The following is a 6,857-nucleotide window of genomic DNA, read 5'->3' on the forward strand; positions in this document are numbered from 1 at the left end:
GCCTGATAAAGAAGAAGTGAGACTTCCAACCCTTATTGGAGGAGGGCATATCAGAGAAGAATTTATATCCGACCCTAGATTGCACCATGAACATGCCAGACTCGGATCATTTCAAAGAATAGAAGTGGTGGAAGAGTTGGGCAGTTAATGGAATCTGGTATACCCTACATAGGATGATCATGCCAGAGATGGCACGAATAACATTCAGAGCAAACTGTGAGAGCGGGATACTAAAGTATTGACTCAAGGAAGAGAAGATGGGATGAAGAGGAAAGCGAAGACCCCCCAAAAGTTGGTCCTTAAAGAAAGTTACAAAGCCTGGGGAGGGGAAGAGGGGTGTTCATCCGGTCGGGGAGCTCGTAGTTGATATTCTTCAGTAAGACACAGATTGGTATGAATTTGGAATAGGTCGCTGTTGTCTAAATCCGAAATATAATATGAATACCAGATAGCCTCATTACCTTCAGCCATGAGGAGATTGCGGGGAATGAAGAGAAGGAAAAGAAGAGTTCGCAAGCAACAAGAAGACTTAGCAAGAAGGGCAAGGAGAAGTGGAAGAGTCGGAAGCCGCACGAATGGTGAGAAGGTGACGGCAGACAGCCTTTAGGGTTTATAAAGCCAAAACCCTAGGAAGTATTGAAAGGGAAGAGGGAGGGCATGATGATGTGAGGCGTCGGATCTAGGGTCGCATGCTAAAAGGCGCTGATTAGCTATAGTGACGACAAAGGGTCATGGGGCACATGTCGTGCCCCTATAAAAGGTATTAATGATGGATGTGGCAAGGAAATCATGGTGGAGGATTTTTGTATGGCAGCATTCCGACGCGGGAAGACTTTTGGTTGGTCCTAGGAATATCGTACCGGTTCCCCTATACAAAAATTTTGTGCAAGTCCTGAACCTTTCCTAACAACCTATTGTGTTCTTTAGAAATTAAATTCGGAATCGCAAACGGAACTTAACATTATTGATTCCAAATTTAACTTATCTGTTCTTAGAGGTTTAGACTTGGATCACAAATAATACTTAACATTATAGATCCAAATCCACTTATGTTACAAATTCAATTAAATATTTATTTCAAAAATCGGCTCCCAAGTCAAACATAGCAAGGCACTTGGCCTTCTTGGGTATGGGAACATCCACCACTACCTCGACAAAGCCTCTTAATGAAATTCAATATTTAATTTTCTTATATAACTCTAGGTTTAACAAAAAAGAATAATCGAATCACAAGATCAAAAAAAAAAGAAACACAACTTCGAAACAAATCCGAATATCTAGAATCACTAGCCTCTTGTGTTTGGTATATCAAATCTATACAAAGAAAACTAGTATGATGCGGAAAAGAATTACAAGTTATACCTTTCTTTGTATGCAACAACCTCTTGATCTTCTACCATATTCCTCTTCTTATCTCGGACGTCGTGTGGGCGACGATCTACCGAGACGAGAATCCACCAACCCTCCTGTTAGAGTGTATACTAAAAGCCTAGCTTTTGTAAACATTTATTTTTGAAATAAAAGAATCACATTGGTCAAATGTCTATATTTATTTGTTAAGTGTAGTTGTTCAATTAGTTTATATTGTAGATAACATGGTGTGTGGTGTCACACACAGAAGATCATGTTATCAGTTCTTTATAAATTATAAACAGTTGCTCACGACTAAGATGGAAAGGAACAAATCGTTGGAATAGTCGTAGTGTAATTAGGTATTAGTTTATCTTGACTAATAAATTACACTAGTACACTCTTAGTGTATTGAGTAGGACCATTTAAGGTAAGTTCTTTTTATACTGACTTGATAAAACAACAAAACCTTAGTTATTATGGAAGTGTGTGCTTTTAATCCTAATATAATAACAAGCACATATATTTAGTATTTATTTCTTTAACTTATCAAAGGGTGAGATTTAGCTCGATAAATCAATAGGCCCGATAAGTTGGGAAATAATATTACTTATAGTGTGTGTTGTTGATTATAGAAGGAAACTGTGTTCTAGTAATCTAGGTTGAGAATGTCCCCAAGAGGAACTCATAAGTATTGTCATGTTAAACCTTGCAGGTGGACTTAGTCCGACATGACAATAAGGTTGAGTGGTACTAATCTTGGACTAAGACATTAATTAAAGTGAGTTGTCAGTAATTCAATTAAATTAATGGGCATTCGATATCTTAAACACAGGGAGATTAACACACTCATGATAAGAAGGAACTCATAATGTAATTTGGGATTGGTGCGGTAGTGCAATAATAACTCTCTAGTGGAATGAGTTATTATTGATGAACTTGAATTGTGTGTTCGGGGCAAACACGGGATACTTGAGCTCGTTAGAAGGCCAAAATCAATTTCTCCTCTAGGTCCCTGTCATAGTCTCAATGAAGCCTTAAATCCACTCATGAAAAGTCCATCTTGGTATCCAAAAGGGGGCCGGCCCATGGCTTGGCGACCAAGCCATAGGGGTCGGCCACTTACTTCTCAAAGGGGCCGGCCCTTTTGCTTGGTGCCCAAGCATGAAAGGGTCGGCCAATAAAATTCAAACTAGGAGGGGTGTTTTAAATTTTTAAAATCTTCTCTGTGTAGATATCTACAATTTTTAAAAGAGAGATTTTAAAATAAAAAACTTTCCTTATTTGAATTAGGTCACATGGTTTAAAAGAAAGTTGAAAAGTTTTAAAACTTTCCATTTCTAACCATCCTCATGGTTTTAGAAAAAAAGGAAGGGAGTTTTAAATTTGAAACTTTCTATTTTTGTAACCATGTTCAAAAAGAAAATTTTAGAAGAGAAGTTTTAAATTTTAAAACTTGGTTTTAATTTTTAAAAGAGTTTTAAATTTGAAACTTTCTATTTTTGTAACCATGTTCAAAATAAAATTTTAGAAGAGAAGTTTTAAATTTTAAAACTTGGTTTTAATTTTTAAAACATTCTTTTTTTAACATCCACATTAGGAAATTAAAAGAGAGCTTGTAAAATGTAACGACCCAATTTTCCCTATTTCGAGTTCCAAATGTCCATAAAAATATTTGGAAATGCTTTTAAATATTCTAGAGATTTTTAGAAATTTTTAGAGTATTTTTATACAATTTTTGGAGTTCGTTTGGTATTTTTACCAAGAGGAAGAAGTTTAAAAAAAAAAAAGAGAGAAAAGGAATATGTTGAAGCCAGGTTTTGAACCCACGACCTCGACTCGAGCCGAACCTCAGCCGAACCCAGCCAGCCAACTGGTCTGCAAACGTTTTGTTAATTATATATGGAATAAAATGTATATAAGGTAGAAGTTAGTAACAGAGAATAAGAGGAAAAAGGGGTGCAGCGAGGATCGAACCTGCGATCTGTGGCTTCGAGCAAAACCCGCTTGACCGGCTGCGCTCGCGGGCCGTGTTAACCTAAGAGGGAGAGAAAAATATTTAAGTTATAGTTGGAACCGAGAATAACTTAAGGGATAAGTTTATATTTCCTTTTCCCGTGACCTAATCTCGCGATCCCTCTCCTCTTCTCCTCACACGCGACGTCGCGCAACTCTTCTGCTCAGGTGAAACATAGCCGTGTTAGGGCTTCGTCTCCAACGTCGGAAAAAGGGCTCTTTCCGTCCGGTCATCACCCAACCGTGACCCTCTCGTCGTGGAGAGCACGAGGACCCAAAGGAGACGCTGAGACCTTCACTTATCCGAAACCCTAGCAGCCATCTTCTCGGTTGTAAGTTAAAGAACAAGGGTGAGTTGCTTACTCACCTGCAGTAGGATAGTTACGGATTCCTATTTCTTTTGTTTCCGAATTTTTTCCTGTGAGGATGGTTGGTTTAGGGGTGCTGCCGTGAGTTTCCAAGGGATTGAACCTTGAAGTTCTACCGTGGGTTGAGGTTTTGGATTAGATTTCCTTTTGGGTATTTAATAGACCACGAAATACCTGCCTTGGTGTTGGGATAGATTTTTTCTTCCTTGCAATTCTACCGAATCAATGAATCAGTTTATATAGCTTTTACTTTAAGTCTTGAGCAGGTTTAATTGGGTCTATTTTGGGCTATGTATGGGATTCATGAAAGCTTTTCTGCTAATTAAATTGCTAACATATATAGATATTAATAGTGGTTGTATATTACTTGATGGTTTCTGGTTTTCATGGAGGAAAGGAACACGAAAGAGGTAGAATCGAAGGTGTCCTTGGTTTTGAGTTAGTTATGATCTGGTGGGCAAATCTAAAAGGGTATAACATGAATCCAAATTGGTTCTGTTTTAAGTGTTGGCTTTAAATGTTGATTATTTCCTTTTGGACAAATAGCAAGTTACTGTTTTATTTCCTTTTGGAGCTTAGAACAGCCCCCTTTGGAGCTTATTCCAGTTCAAGTTTTCTTTGTGTTCACTGTAGAAACGTACAGCTCTATTAGAGCATAGGACAGCCTCTCTTTTTGATAATTCAGCAAGTTTAATTTTTAAAGTTTCAATTCAGCAAGCTTGATTCCTTTATTTCGCAATTTATTGTGCAGAATGGTTGCTAGGGATTTAGCTGAGTAGTTAGTGAACATCGAGTTTAAGTAGAAGTAATATCCATTTTTCTCTAGCTCATTAGGCATGATTTTGGTATAGAATTCAGCCTAGTTTTCTTAGGTGCATATATGCCTCAATAGTTTCCTCTCGAGGTAGGAATGTTTACAGAATGAATAGAATGATTAAGCATTGTAGAACAGAATCTTGTTAAGCATTGTAGTGCAGAATTTTTAACATTCACAGCGCAGATTTGTATTAGTCTTATATGCAGATTTTCTAGTTTTCATTTGCTATTATTGAGCATGTGCAGTTTTTAATTGCTATGGGTTGAGCATGATCAGTTTTCTTTATTACTAGATACACATGAGCAGTTTCTTTAGTTTTTATTTGCTATTTTAATAAGCATAAACAACCATGTATTCTAGTGGGAAAATAAGAGTTCTATCAAATTCTTTTAGAAGCATTAACAAGTAAAAAGAAAGAAAAAGAAAAGAAAGAAAAGGCCAAGGCCTTAAGTAAATCCCAAAGTCAAGATTTTAGGGATTTGGCACACAAGGTGCCTATTAAAATGTCAAGGCATTTAAAGAAAAGTAATTAAGATTATAAGTATTTTACTTTTAAGAAGAGGCTAGTACCCGACTTCACAAGGTTGTCGTTAAACAAGTCCAGGTGTCCAATTCCAAGGTCTTGGCCCTGGTAGACCAAGGTCTGCTCTTTTAGGATTGGTGGCTCGCTACCCCAACCTATTAGGGAACGTGCATAAAATGGTACTATGCCTGGGCCCAAGAGAAGTTGATTACTATTTTGAAGTATTAAAAGTATAAGCTTTTGAACAAGTAAAATAAGTTTCACATCAGTATAAAAGTATTAAAAAGAAATAAGTTTCACATAAGTATTAAAGAATAAGTCTTTAAGCAAGTGAAATGAGATACAGAAGGTGTTTAGAATTCAATAAGTTAAGTTGTTTATGCAAGCATGATAGTATAGACTTGCCTTACATGTTTAGCCTTTCAGTATGTTTCTTTACTAATAGAAGAGCATGAGTTAGTTTACTGTTCTTTGCTATTTATGAGCATGATTAGCTATACATGTTTAGTATTTCAGTTAGTATGATTCCTTTGCTATGTATGAGCATGAGTAGCTTTACATGTTAGCATTCAGTTTTAGCATGTTTTTATTTATATACATACATATCGAGATTTTGTGAGTTAGATAGCGCTCACTAAGCATTTTGCTTATAGTTTGCATTCCTCCTACTGCAGATAAAGAAAAAGGAAAGCTAATATGAAGGAAGGCGACAAGGGGATGCAAGAGGGGTGTGTGATGTCTGCACTATGGAAGTCCTAGGGATCCTTGCGAATAAAATAAATTATGATTTGTTTCTTTGAGTTAATTAGGTCTTTATGTGTTAAGGAAATTTGATAACTGTTTATAAGGACACTTAATACTGTATTTGCTATTCAGTTGTGGTCATGGATTAGTTTTCCTTTATTGTTGCTGAGTTAAAATTATTATACTGCGTGGTTGATTGTTATGTGTTTCAGCCGCTTGTGGCTGAGTATATATATTGCATGTATTGTTGAATATGGTCACCGGTACAGGGGAGACTCTGTCGAAATTTTTTGGTAGGGTTTCCATGTGATTTTTAATCATACCGGTTAAGTAGAATTAGTAGTTAAGTAACGGTCATCCTTAGAGAGTAGTAGTAGTAAGAAGGGTGGTCGTTACATAAAATTTTATAAGAGTTTTCCTTCTTTGCTTATAAAATTTTTACAAAGTTTTTTTTCCCTCTTTTAAGGGGCCGGCCACCTTTGCTTGGTGCCCAAGCAAGGGGCCGGCCAATCAATAATTAATTGAATCAATCAAGAGGAGGAAAAAGGAAAAATAAAAGGGGAAAAGGAAAAACAAGAGGAAGATTTTAATTTTTATAAAAAATCTTTCCTTATTTTTCTTGGCCAAGTAATATAAAAGAAGGGGAGGAGAGGCCTTATGATACATCAATTCTTATTCTTTTGTTGGAGCTCTTCATTGTGGTCGGCCCCTCTCTTTTTTCTTTTCCCCTTGCTCTCTTTTGTTCCTTGGTGGTAGTGGTGGTCGAATACTAGAGAAGGAGGAGGAGCTTTGGGTGGTATTCATCTTGGAGGATCGTCGCCCACACGACGTCCAAGAGGAGGCAAGGAATACGGCAGAAGATCTTGAGGTTATTAGCATACGAAGAAGAGGTATAACTAGTGATTATTTTCCGCATCATACTATTTCTTCTTTGTTAGAATTCCAAACACAAGAGGCATATGATTCTAGAGTTTCGGATTTGTTTCGAAGTTATGTTTTTTTTTTTTTTGAATTTGTGATTCGATTGTTCTTTTTGGTT

Source organism: Zingiber officinale, chromosome 7A (assembly GCF_018446385.1).
Source record: "Zingiber officinale cultivar Zhangliang chromosome 7A, Zo_v1.1, whole genome shotgun sequence".
NCBI lineage: Eukaryota > Viridiplantae > Streptophyta > Magnoliopsida > Zingiberales > Zingiberaceae > Zingiber > Zingiber officinale.